This window comes from Diceros bicornis, chromosome 19 (assembly GCF_020826845.1).
Source record: "Diceros bicornis minor isolate mBicDic1 chromosome 19, mDicBic1.mat.cur, whole genome shotgun sequence".
Taxonomy (NCBI): domain Eukaryota; kingdom Metazoa; phylum Chordata; class Mammalia; order Perissodactyla; family Rhinocerotidae; genus Diceros; species Diceros bicornis.
In genome coordinates, this window is record NC_080758.1 from 16,563,009 (window position 1) to 16,576,970 (window position 13,962).

General features: G+C 43.7%; 1 protein-coding gene across 9 annotated transcripts in view; it reads right to left on the reverse strand.

The window, feature by feature from the left end:
- PKIG (cAMP-dependent protein kinase inhibitor gamma) overlaps positions 1-13,962 on the reverse strand; it is a 79,015-nt gene that overhangs the window by 22,935 nt on the left and 42,118 nt on the right. Inside the window, exon 1 of one of the 9 annotated variants that reach the window (XM_058562644.1) lies at positions 13,275-13,347. The exons of 7 other annotated variants lie outside the window; for them this stretch is intronic. The gene's annotated coding sequence lies outside the window, so the exon portion shown is untranslated. Of the gene's footprint in view, positions 1-8,758; positions 8,902-13,274; positions 13,348-13,962 lie in introns of those variants that run through there. One more of the 9 variants, XM_058562643.1, reaches the window with a different exon arrangement.

The following is a 13,962-nucleotide window of genomic DNA, read 5'->3' on the forward strand; positions in this document are numbered from 1 at the left end:
AATTAGCCAAGAAATAGTAAAGAAAGTTATAAAAAATAAACACTTAGGGAATTTGTCTTAAAGATAACAAAAATTTATTATAAAGACATTATAATAAAAAGATATGATATTAACATAAGAATAGACAAACAGGTCTGCGGATGAGAAGAGCAAGTTCAGAAACAGATACAATAAAGGAACTTATTTATGAAATAATATTTATGAATATTTTGAATATTTATGAATATGAAATAATTATGAAATCCCAAAGATGGGATTTCAATGTAAAATAGAAAAGATGGCTTATGAAATAAATGGTGCTGGCATATCTAGAACAAAGCTTCACCACTACTTCTCACTATGTATAAACATAAATTCCAAAGGGATTAAAGGTTCAGGTTTAAATTAATTAAAACCAGAAGAATATTAGAAGAACATTTAGGAAAATATTCATATAACTTTGAGGTGGGGGAATTATTCCTTAACAAGGCAAGAAATCCAGACACTATGAAGAGAAAAGTAGGAAAAATTTAATAAACAAATAATAGATTAGGAAAAATATTTGAAACACATATGGAATCCGTAATATAGAAATGTACAAAGAGCCCCTATAACTTGTTGAGAAAAAGGCAAACAATTCATAAGAAAAATGGGTGAAGGAAATTCACAGAAGAGCCAGCCCCGACGGTTTAGTGGTTCAAGTTCCATGCTCTCCCCCTTGACGGCCCAGGTTCGCTTCCTGGTCTCGGAACCACACCACCCGTCTGTCAGTTGCCACGCTGTAGTGGAGGCTCACACAGAATTACTAGAACTTACATCTAGGATATACATCTATGCATTGGGACTCTGGGGAGAAGGAAAAAAATAAATTCACAGAAGAGGAAAATGAAAAGTCCAATTAACGTGAAACAGTGTTCAATCTCACTAGTAGTAAAGAACATACAAAGTAAGCAACTATGAGATACCATTTTCCCCCATCGGCTTGGTCACAAAATAAAATAATAGAGATAGATGGAGGCACGGACGGAGGGAGAGATGGAGGGTGGGAGGGAAGAAGGGAAAGAATATCTCATATTGGTAAAGATTTAGGGAAATGGAAGTACTCATATACTGCTGGGGAGAATGTAAACTACTAGAACTCTTTGTAAAGTAGGATGGTCTTATTTATTAAAATGTTAAATATATATAATCTTTTGACCCAGCAATACTATTTTTTTAAATGTAATCTATAAAAATAAAAGCACCAATAAAGAAGGATATGTATATAAAGACATCTAAATACAAGATTTTTAGTGGGAAAAAAACAGGTAACAACTTGAATATCTGTCAAAGGAGAAATGGCTGAATATATTGTGGTACCTCTATATCTTTTGAGTGAATTAGATTTATACCTACCCATGATGTATTATCTAGTGGGAAAAATAAATTGCAAAATAATAGACAAAGTATGATCTTACTTCTGACAAAACAAATAACCACATACATACACAAACCCTATATCCATTTAAACAGGAGCTTAGAGAAAGGTAAGGAAGGATATACACCAAACATTACACTGGTTATCTCAGAAGGATGGAAGTGGGGAGTGGGGGGAGGGGAGAGATTATAATTTTTTCTTTATACATCTTCAAATTGTTTAATTAGTTACAAGGAGCACATGTATTACTTTAGGGAAAATTAATGAAGAAAATAAAAAGAATAACAAAGAAACAAGCATATGAGAGCACAGAAAGAACTCTGGTAAACTGTGTTATATACTAGCCATTTATTTTTACATGGGGTAGTTAACTGCACCTATTGGCACTTTCTTTTTTGGTCAAAATAGAATAGGTCTTCCAATCTATCATTTTAACAGCTGGAAGACAAATTTAAAAAAAAAAATGCTTCAAGGAGGGAAAAAAACTGCACTTTATTTCCTAAGCATTTATGCCTTTTATTTAAAAAGGGAAAAAAGTCTTACTTAAAAAAAAAAGAGAATTTCTCCCTTTAAAATCTAAAAGAAAGCCTAAAGCTTTGGCTTGAAACTGCCCTGTTTAGGTGGCGTGTGGGCTGGTTCTGCGCTGTTGACTGTTTTTCGTGGCTCGGTGCCCTCGACTGCCTTCCTCCCCCAAACTCAATTACACATACTCCTGGGAGCACACCGTCTGCTGGGAACCAAGGCCCTGCAAACCACAGCATCTCTGCTCACAAGGCTCTTGGTCTCCAAGCAGATGCTTTGGCTTCTACATCAAATGGGTCCTGGAATCTAAAGTGAAATGGATTGTTTTGAAAACCATTCTGATGGAAGGAGACAGGAGAGGAAACAGTTTATCCCAGTGGATGAAATAAAAGAGAAGAGGAATAGCATTCACAACAAGCTCTTGAAGGAGAGCTATCTATGCTTAATCTGCCATTTCAGAGTGACCTGGAGATCACTCTGCCCTTCCCTGGTGGAATGCTTTGCTTTTAACTTTTGTTGTTTTATTTCACTGATAATAAATATTTCATTGAAATAATAATGATACCTCACATTTCTACAGCACTTCGTATTGCACTTCATATTTTACAAAGCACTTTAAGATACCTTATTTGATCTTCACAATGACCCTGGAATCAGATCAGTATCATTCCCATTTACAGATGCAAATGAGGCCCAGAGAAGTTATGGATCTTTTTAGGTCACACAGCAAGTTACTAACAGAGCTGCAATACAAACTCAGGTCTCCAAACCCCAAGGCCAGCAGGGAGCTCAGGTTTGAAATCACAGAGAGAAAGAGAAACTACAGGCAAGCCAAGGAACAAAGACAGGCTCTTGGGAGTAACAGATTCTTCCTGCCCCTTATGAAAAAATTACAGACTAGGAGTAATATTCTATGCCACCTCAGAGAGATACTTTGTTCATATACTGGAATATAGCTGCTGAATAAGGGAAGGAAATCCCCTTTACAGAAATCCCATGCTCTGCTGTCTGCCCGCCACAACCTTCAATGCTGCCAGACCTCTAAGGCCCCGGGGGACAGAGCACCTCTTTCATTTCTACGCCCTCAGGCCCAGCCCTGGGTCTGGCACAGACTAGAAGCCACTAAGTTTCTACCTCCAATACAATTTCAAACCCGTCTACTTCTTCCATCACCACACCATCCTCTAGTCCCCCCAACATCAATCATCTGTCCCCTAACGACTGCGACTGCATCCTTCACTCTGCCCCCCTCCTGCCTCCTGATCCATTCTCCACACAGCAAGCATTGCCCACAAGGGCCTACATCATCAGGCCCCTGCCTAATTCTCCTAACCCTAACCTTCACCCATTTCTCTTCCTCGCCCCTCTATGCCAGAGCCACACTGGTCTCCTTTCAGTTTCTCCAACATTCCACACGCTTTCCTGCCTTGGGCCCTTTCACACGTGTACCTCTCTCTACCTGGATTCTTCTTTCCCAATCCACAGCACCCCTCTTCCCCCACTCCTGCCTTAGCTCTTGGCATAACTGACTGCTCATCTCGGTTTAAACAGCACCTCTTCAAGCAAGCCTGCCCTGACCACACTCTCCTCCTCATCCATCACTCACCCTATTTCATAATACTACTATGTGTTCTTGTAAGCTTCATGTGAGGGAGGACCATACTTGTTTTATGTAACACTGTCCACTTATCAACTTGCCCAGTGCCTGGCAGATATAAGGTGCTCAATGAACACTGGCTGAATACATGAAAAATTTATTGACATGAATTGAAGGCTCGCATCAAATGCTACTGTCCCTCCACTTTCCAAGGATTTCCATAGCACTGTTCCTCTCTTGGGGCACATAATCACATGTGTTAGAGTTATCTAAGTCTTTCTCCTATCAGATTGTGAGCTACTTATACATCTTATTTACCTTGGTATTCCCCATAGCACCTCGCATAATACCTAACACATACAGGGTTCTTAATAGTGGATGAATTCATGCATATATACAGGAAAGTACAAATGAAGGCTGCAGCCTCTAACCAACCACAGATAGTGGTTTCTCCTACCCAGGAGACTGTAGCCCAGAAAATGAGCACCTTTGAGATATGAAAACAAAAAAGAGACTCTGCCCAGGGAGAAATTAAAATTAGAGCTAAACTTGAAATGCAGTGGTAGTGTGCGGGTGAGGGGATGGGGGACAAGCTTGTATTGCCAATGAAAGCTTACACAGGCAGAAACTTTCTGGTGCCAAACTGGAAAAGTGTATCAGAGACCTAAAAAAATTCATGCTCTTTGACCTAGCCATGCCCTATTAAAAAATCAGAGCAGTGAAATCACCAAGTGATGATTTATTTTAAGTATATTTTTCTGTACTGTCTAGCTTTCCTTCCATGAACATGTTGTAATTTTGTAATCAGAAAAAAAAAACCACACAATAAATGTTATAAAAACAAACCAACAGAGGGCTGGCCCAGTGGCGCAACTGGTTAAGCGCGCGCGCTCCGCTTCGGCAGCCCGGGGTTCGCCGGTTTGGATCCTGGGCGCACATCGACGCACTGCTTGGCAAGCCATGCTGTGGCAGCGTCCCATATAAAGTGGAGGAAGATGGGCATGGATGTTAGCCCAGGGCCAGTCTTCCTCAGCAAAAAAAGAGGAGGATTGGTAGATGTTAGCACAGGGCTGATCTTCCTCACACACACAAAAAAAAACCCAGAAAATCCAGTGGTGATTTTAGACAACAAAATCATCCATCCCTGTTTTCTTACTACACTTAGGATTGCAGAGTCAGGGTCCTCTAAGGTGGGGCACTGCATTTTGTGAAGAGTTCCTTTCTTCTGTCTGAAGCCATGGGGGACAGGAAGGTGCCAGAAGTGAAAGCTTCAGCAGGGAGCAGCTCTCACTTCTCCCTCATACAAACGCTGGCAAGACCGTGAGTCAGCAAACGGAGGGAAATGTGGAGGGAATTGGCCTCTGGATGCTGACCCACTGTAACTATTCATTCACCTGCCTGTCTGCCCTGGTGCCCTGAGAACCCCGCAAGACCAGAGGCTGTCTCGTAATCGGCCTGCGCCTCCAGCCTCGTGCTTAGTCCTAGTCGGCCCTCAGGACAGTTGACTGAACGTCAGAGACCACATCTATAAACTGCTAAACATAATGACTGACCCGGGCCCCAGGGACACAGTAAGAACGCATTAGCTACCAAATACTTCATCTCTTTAGTGCCCTGAAGGTCCATTATTCAGTTTGGAAAAGCCAAGTTGAAGACCAGTAATTTCTCGGAAGATTCAAGAGAGTTCTTTTAAATAAAATTAGGAAATGCCGGCTTCCTCCAGGAAGAGCTGACGCATTTTCATCTGCGATTTGAAATCACTCGGCATCATGCAGCTGACTGCAACTTCCAAAGTCATCACCCTTTGAAGGAGCGGGACTCAAAGTTTTCATAAGGGATTTCTGAAAGATTGCCAGGAGGCAGTGAGCTCAGCCGAGGGTCATGATTAATGACATGTTTCCAAGAATTTTAGATTTTCCACATCTGTCTCCACTTAGGAATTACTTCTGGCCCCTCGTGAAAACACTCAGCAGAGTTAATTGGGCGAGCTCAGCTTCTTGTCACACTCAGAAAGTAACACCTGCCACCAGCTTCTTCCTTAAGTGGCTGGGCCAGGGTCCTCTGGTCCCAGAAGAATAGCACCCACTTCTGCTTTCGGCCTCAGCACCTGACTGCATTACAGGAAACAGCGCTGATGCGTGGTTTAGAGAGCCAGCAGGGTAGCTCCAGGGCCCATCACGGGTTTTCAACATTGATGAGTTGAGATGACTTCAGGTTCCTCATACAAACGCCAACCTAGGACTGGGAGGCTGGTGCCCGCGCACGTTGGCCAACGTTCTCCTTCTGGAAACCATAAAGTGGCTAATCCCAAGCATGTATTTTTGTGCCAACTAAAGTGCGTTATGAGCGCTATCCTATTTCATCCTTGTGGTACCCCTGTGAGGTAGGTATAACCATGACTCCCACTCTACAGCAGACAAGCAGGTTCTCTGAGGGGACGTAATCCATCCAAGATGTCTCAGCTAAGAGGTGGTGAGGGCAGAGCTCTTATCTGCTACCCTCCCCAACTTCTCATTGAACCCTAGATAGTCTAAAGTGACAGGGACAGGGGACACCAACCACCCCAGGAGTCACAAATGCAAATGCCCACAGGGGCCAAGGGGCAGGCAGGAGACTAGAGAGCAGACTGGGCAAGTGAATGGCGCTGATGGTAATAAACTGGAGGACACACCAGCATAAAGGCATTCGAACTCAAACAGAAATAAAACCAAAATCAGGTACCTTCCTTCCTTCCAGAATATCAGCTCCTCACCATCACCTTAGGAAGAGGGGTGACTTTTTTAATTAGTTGAAGTCTCGAGATCCTGGGGCACTGGGGTGAGGCAGAGGTGAGCCCTTGGCCTTCCCACTGCCTGTGACCATGGGTGGTTTCATGGCAGCAACGGTCCACCACCTAGGGGGCTCTGAGAACCCTCCTTATTAATTAACCATGATCTTAATTCAAACAAACAGTTCTAAATACTGCATCTTCCTGAGGGTTAGGGTCTCTGACAGCCTTAAAGATAAAAATCCCTTAAACTGCCAAGACCTGGAACCTTGGAAACTCAAAATCCAAGATCTGACAACTTCATTCGCTTTTCTTGGTACTTCGGCTCTGGCCATCCTTTCCCTGCAGCAGCGGAGGCCGCGTCTAAGTGAGATGAGGATGGAAGGGGGGCAAATAAAGAGATTTTCCCTTCCTTTTCTCCCTCTCTTTTGCCAAGTTAAGAACTAGGATGGTGGGCTTTAAGTTAAAGTTGAGTATGATGTGTCTCCTCTGTCTCTAAGTGCCAGGCTTTCTACCAGGCAATGCGGTGACAGTGACGGACGAGACAGACTCACAAGGGAGGGTGCATACAGTCTAGCGGAGACACAGTGAACCAAAGTTATGCCAGTAATTATGGAAGCACAGTTCAGGTAAATACGAGGAAGGAGTTCAACATAATATGGGAACACAGAGTGCAGACTTAGACTCAGTGAGTGGGGTTAGGGAATAATGATACCGACCACCTCGTGTTACGTAAAAGACTGAGCATAATGTGGGGCCTGGCACTTAGGAGGTGCTCAATAATGTTAATTCTTTTTTCTCCTCCCTCCCTGTTGTGTGTATGCATGCACGCACACACACACACACATCACACAGACTTTCTCTTTCTTCAGAGACACCAAACCTACAAAGCTATAAAAACTCAGAAGTAATTTAATATTGCCTGTTTTATGATGAGAACAGGCCTCCCCAAGATGCGTCTCTTTGGCATGTGGAATATTTTGGGCTAAAGGCAATCGAGACCCTGCGGCTGGAGAAACTTTTACCTCTCCCTTAAAGAATTTAAATTGGGGGCCTTGCCCATAATAAGAGTAATTACCAGAAATAACTTTTTATGACCTATCTGTATGGCAGGGCAAACCTCTAATTACTGAACATCTGCTCTTCTTATCGTCCTGTGAGTTACCCTCCTCCCCTCTGAAGCCTCAGGCCCCCATTCCATTCCTTAGCTCAGGATGGCATATACACCTCATTTTACCTTTCTGTCTCTGAACATGTATGTGGGGTTCCTGTATGTACACAATTAAATTTGATTTTCTCCTATTAATCCGTCTCATGTCAATTTAATTCTTAGACCAGCCAGAAGACCCTAGAGGGTAGAGAAAATTTTTTCCTCCTCCACAATGTCCTCTTTAATTGTCCTACAGGCACCAGTTTTTAGCTACTACGGGATACTGAAAACCAAGGGCTCTTTGCTCCTCAAGCCCTGAGGATTCTCCTCAAAGGGGAAAGAGATACAGATGGTTCAAACTTTCAAGATGAATTTGGAAATATAGTGATCATTTAGTTTTGCCCCCTCATTTAGGTACAAAAAGGAAACTGAGGCCCAGAGAGTGTGAAACACTTGCTCAGGGTCACACAGTATCCTTGGGTGGCCCTTCTACTATAGGGTGGTTCTTTATATTTTAAAGCTAAAGTCTTTCCCCTTTAACTATGATTTTTCAACTGTTTTTACGCTAGTAGGGGAGGTGGATCACACACAGCAGCTGGAAGCCATGTATCTCAAGCCACCTGAGAACCCTCAGCCTAGGTGCCCACTGGTACCAGTTCAAAATCCTGAAAAGAGACCACAACAAATAAAATGCTCAAGAGCTTACATGTTCTATTTTCTAGGCATAAACAGCAAATTTTAAAAAGAAAGCAATAAGATCACAAAGCCAAAGTTAAAGATTTCCAACACTTCTTTCCAAATTGGAGTTCGCCACACAGCTACTGTTGCATTGGGGTGTACGTGATAACTTCATGAAATCTAATCATATCTGTACCTTAAATTTAAAATATTAATCTTGTATTTGTGATGGGAAGGTTATAGGGAATTTTCACTTTCAAGAGAAATTTCTCTCAAGAATATTTAAAATTTTTTGTTCCACCTTTGTAAGCAGAAAAAAAATAAAGGTTTTACAAACACCAATTTCTAAGGGAGGATTTATTTCTTTGTCTATATTTGGGGCAAGGAGCTGCTTTTAAAGCTCTAGATAATCTCTCAAAGTTCTCCTGGTAAAAAAGTAAAACATCATGTGAACAGAGCCCATCTGTGAGACTTGAGGCTCAGTCCCAGCCCCAGGCAGTTTCAGACAAAGTCATAATTTCCAGAACAATAATATATCATAATATAAAAATAGACACTTGGTGACCAACAAACTGGAAAGCAAGCTCTCCGGAGAGCTCTGCCTCTCCCTGGGGGTGGGGCGGCGGTGGAGAATCAAGTTCTACTTACAAGAGCAAAGAGTTTCTTCAAAGTCCAGTGGTCCTCAGTCAGAAGCGAAGGTAGAATTTAAGAAACCAGGATTCAAAACGCCTCCCTTTTGAGGCTAAACTAGATTAGCAGACAGGCCCGCGGGTGCAGTCCACAAGATTCTCTCTCGCCCTTTATCTCTCCCGCTCCCTCCGTCTCCTAAATGAAATGCACTTCGAGGTTTCAGTGGGTGTTTCCCACGTCTCAGGCCAAGTAAGTCCCCATTTGTTGTAACCCAATGCTCAGCTTGATGATGTCAACCACTCAGCTCCCTTGCTCAGTTTCCACCTCTCCGTCCACAGGAGAGATCCATTTCCTTTGCACAACGAGCCAGGGGGGCTGTAACTGCATCCCAGGCCGTCACATTTGCCTAACATCCTTCCTTCAATTTTCAACACTGCAGCCTCAGTGACAAAAGGCTTCCTATCCACGCACTGGGCCGGGGCTCCCGACGTAAATCCCTCTGCCTCTTAGTCATGCTGACTGTGTGCTATCTAGTTTGCTTTGCTGTGTTTTACTTTACTTCTTTGGTGTATAATATACTAGTTAGGGTGGAGATCTGCACCGTGACCCCCCCACCCCCCACCCCCATTTCTTTCTTCTTGCCCAATTTTCCAAGTTGTTTAATTTCTCCATAAAGTTTCCTAGGTGCACACTGGGCACAGTGTGTGAGTCTGCCCTTCACTTAGGGGAGATGACACAGGCTCATGCGAAAGGTTGGGAAAGAGCATTGGTCTGTTGCCTGGGGAACCGGGCTCTGGTCTTGTTCACACTCCTAACTGAATGAATGGCCTTAGGCAAGTCACCTCTTTCTCTGGACCTCGGTTTCCCCATCAATAAAGTGATGGCTTGGTATCTTCCACTTCTGAAATTCAGTCACTGAGGAGCTTATCCACAAACTCAACATAAGGAATTTTACTACAAGCTGGCTGACTACACGCTTCAGGGAGGAAAGCACCCTGGAGGTGTCAGAGGCCACTGCTCAAGATGCCAGGCTCAGCCGAGCTCTTTCAACCCCCTTTCTGGTGGAGCTAAACTGTTTCCCTAGCAGAAGACCCCCAAAAATTCACTGAACGAGTCCTGGGGGACATGAAAAGAGGCAGCGTATACTACTAGATAAAGAAGCAAGAGAATTTAACCATCCTTAGGGACTAACGTGGAACAGCAGTGGTTACAAGAGATAATAATACAGTTACTCGTTGCTTAACAATGGGGATACAGTCCGAGAAATGCATCGTTAGCTGATTTTGTCGTCGTGTGAACATCACAGAGTGTACTTACACAAACCTAGATAGTATAGCCTCCTACACATCTAGGCTACATGGTACTCATCTCATGGGACCACCGTTGTATACACGGTCCGTCGTTGACTGAAACGTCCTTGGGCCGCACATGACTGTAATCTCTTGCATTTGCAGACTGCTTGTTGGGGAAGACATAAAAGCTCTCTACTTTTATGTACAGTGAGTAGCAATGTGACACGTACAGTGATCACGAGCATCAATCTGAAAGCCAGAGATGTGGATCTGAGGCCTGTATGACTTGACTGCTCTGAACTTTTTTTTTTTTAACTGTAAAATGAAATAAATACTAGGGCTTCCATTGTAGGACTGTGAGAATTAAATAACACATCTAAGGGAACTGAAAGTATTTGGCACATACTAAGAGTTGACAGATGGTTGCTCTCATTGTCTTCTTTGATTCTCATTTTAGGAGAATTAGGTACCCAGGAGTTGCACTATTAATTGCCTTTTCCTGGATGGGAAAATGAAACACAGAGAAGTTAAGTGACATGCCCAAGGTCACACAGCTCAAGATGAAAGGGCCAGATTTGGGAACTGAGTCTTTTAACTCCTACGTAGGCCAGCACACATGCCACACACATGCCAGTGCTGCTACCAAAATACTGTGGCCTGAAGCAAGGCTGGGCTTCAATCGCCCCTCCCCCAAAGAGGCAGATCAGATTTGTCTTAAAACTACTTGGATGGGAAGTTGGGATTGGAGCTCTATTGGGGCAGAAGAAGCTATTTATAGGTAGGGGTAGGGCTGTGGTAGTTTCTGACTTAACAAGAATTTTAATTAGTTCTCAGAGAACTTTGATGCTAATCAGGAAAGGCCCAAGCAAACAGGCTACATTCTAGGAGGGACTTTGCCAGTCTGAAGGCTTTCCCACAAGTTGCTGTGGGACTGTAGTGGAATAAAAAGAACCCCAGCTGGGTGAACCACAGAGAGCAGCAGTCAACAGCTTGGAGAGACCTGGGTCTCCTTCTCTCCCTGGACCATCTAGCTGTGTGTGACCTTGGGCAAGTTAACGTCTTTGGGCTTTGGTTTCCCAATGTAAAACGAGAATAATCACCGCATTTACCCTACAGGGTTCTTTGTGTGGATTAAGAGCTTGGCACTTACACGGAGTTCAAAAATACATGTAAAAATAAGCTAAAACATCCTAAAGTAAAGACATTATTTTCCAGTTCTGACTCAGTGTCACCATCCTCTGCCCTGAGGATGATGTGACAATGAATGAATAAGGTCTAGAATGCCGGGAAGCCAGAAGGGCCTGGTATTTCTCCGGAACGTCAGGATAAGGGAGCAACGGAAGGCGACTGAGAGCTGTCAGGCGCGCTCTACCTGGAGCTGAGGCCGTTGTTTGGCTGTACTTTTATTCCAGAAGCCTGGGTGGGCGTCAGGAAATGAAGCTGGGCTCCTGACAGGTCAGTTTACTGACATCACCCTGAGTGCTTTGAATCATGCTTTGTTACTTGAATAAAAATAACAATAAGTAGCCCATTCATAAAAACAAAGATATGTGTTTTCTTCCACAACACGTATTTTGTAACACTTGCCTTGCAGACTGAATAACTGTACATCTGTGACAGAATCCATGAGGAGAGAACAGGGAACACCAGCACACTCCTTTTGTCTTCTGACAATGGTAGACACACTTTGCGGACGGGGGCCGCACTCGGGGCTGAGCACACCAGAAACACACTTTGTGTTTTTGTGTGTGCGTGTGTGAGGAAAATTAGCCCTGAGCTAACATTTGTTGCCAATCTTCCTCTTTTTGCTGAGGAAGATTGGCCCTGGGCTAACATCCGTGCCCATCTTCCTCTACTTTATATGGGACACCGCCACAGCACAGCTTGATAAGAGGTGCGCAGGTCTGCACCCAGGATCCGAACCCACGAACCCCGGGCCACCGCAGTGGAGCGTGCAAACTTAACCACTACGCCACTGGGCCGGCCCCAGAAACACAATTTATGTTATCCTTACAATAATCGGGTGCAGAGAGATTATTAGTATTCTCATCTTTTGGTTGTGGAAACTGTTGCAGCAGAGGAACCTGCTCCAAGGTTCCCTGGAGTAAGTGACGGGGTCTGTGCTCCAAGCTGGGACTATCTGGGCCAGGCCTGAATTCCAAAGTCCCTTCCTCTATCGCCTTTTAAAGGGTTTCCTGCAGGAAACTTGGCAGTTCTTCACAGCCAGCAGTATCAGCTCCATTGAAGGAAAAAGGAAACTCTGGCTGCTTCAGAGTGCAGAGCTGGTCTGAAGGGCTCAGAAAGCCCCTTTGCCACAAAGCTGCCCTAATTCCCACCCCCTCATCCCCAGTCTGGAAGGGGTGTCTCTTTCTGAATTTCGTTAGTACTTTACCTGTTCCTCTCTAAAGAAATTTATCCTTTTCTCCTTTGAGGCACATTTATTTCTGGGCAGATCTTATTCTGCTGCTAGAAAGTGAGCTTCTTAAGAAAAAGTTCTGTGTCTAGTTTACAAGCATTATGTACATATGAGACGCTTATTAAAATAAGGAAATCTATAAACAACAAAACTTTTATTGAATGTTTACCATATGCCACATAATATTCTAACTGCTTTACATAAATTACCTCATTTCATCCCTACAAGCATCTGTATGAGGTAGATATAATTATTATCTCCACCTGACACACAAGGAAATTCCAGACACAACCGAGTAACTTGTTCAGCTAGTAACTGACAGGTGTCTGTCGAAAGGAGTGCATGAATGAATAAATTCTAGCCACCACTACCCACCTGCCAGTCCAAACAGCTGCTGCAAAATGCAACTAGCTTTTCACCCTATCAAAGGTGGACTCCAGGTGTCACGCCTCTTCAAACTCACTTATTCGCTATGCCGAACAGCTAGAAGGTCCCCATTTTTTCTAGACGTTAATTAATTTAGAAGCATATTGACGGAGACAAATAAAAGTAGGTTTTGTTTACTTTCCAATTATAATCATAACTGCTTATTGTAAAAAAATAGGAAAATACAGAAAAGCAGAAAAAAAGGGAGGAAAATCATCTATCATCCTACCACCCAGAAATAACCAGTTAACCTCCTGGGGTATGGACCCAGAAAGAACCACACCTACACTCAAAACAATGTTTTGAAATCTCAGACACAAGTTATATTTTGGGGGAGGAATCACCCCACAAAAGGCGATAAAGAAATGTTTGATACGTTATTTTTGGTTTTGGAGTACACCTGGCTGCTTTTTCTACGGAGTTTGATGTTCTGAGGCTCCACTTCCCAGTCCCCCTTGGACTGTTGCTGATGTGCCTGATGGAGATCTGGCAGGAGAAGAGAAGCCTGATCACACTGAGTAAGCATCTAGAAAATGGGTGGGTGTGCAGGATACCACACTGCCCCTCTCTGCTTTCTTTGGCCTTCTTGAGACCTGCTCCCCAGCAGCAGGAGATAAGTTTCAGATTGGGGCAATTATGGGAGAGATGGATCTCCACTCTGTGTTAATTTTAAACAATCTTACACTTGTTGATTTTTACAGCTGAAGAGAGCATGTGGTCTCCTCATTTTCAAGGTGAGGAATGCCAGGCCCAGAAAAGGCACGGGATTTCCTGACACGGCACAGCCTGGTGCTCTGCCAGTAGGAATACCTTCTATTGGTTCCAGGCTCTCCCTTGCCACTGCACCCTGAAATACAAATCTGATCGGCCCTTCCTTTTTGTTTTGGTTAACTCCTATTCAGCCATCAGATCTCAGATCGAATGTCACTTCCTTAGGGAGGCCTTCCCTCTGAGACAAGTTAGCTCCCCCTGCTGTATGAGTCCCATGACACCCTCTCTTTCTCCTCTCTCTCCTTAACATACGTTATTGTAGTACATCTTATACGTGTTTCTCTGCCAGACTGTAAGCTCCACGAGGTCAACAACAC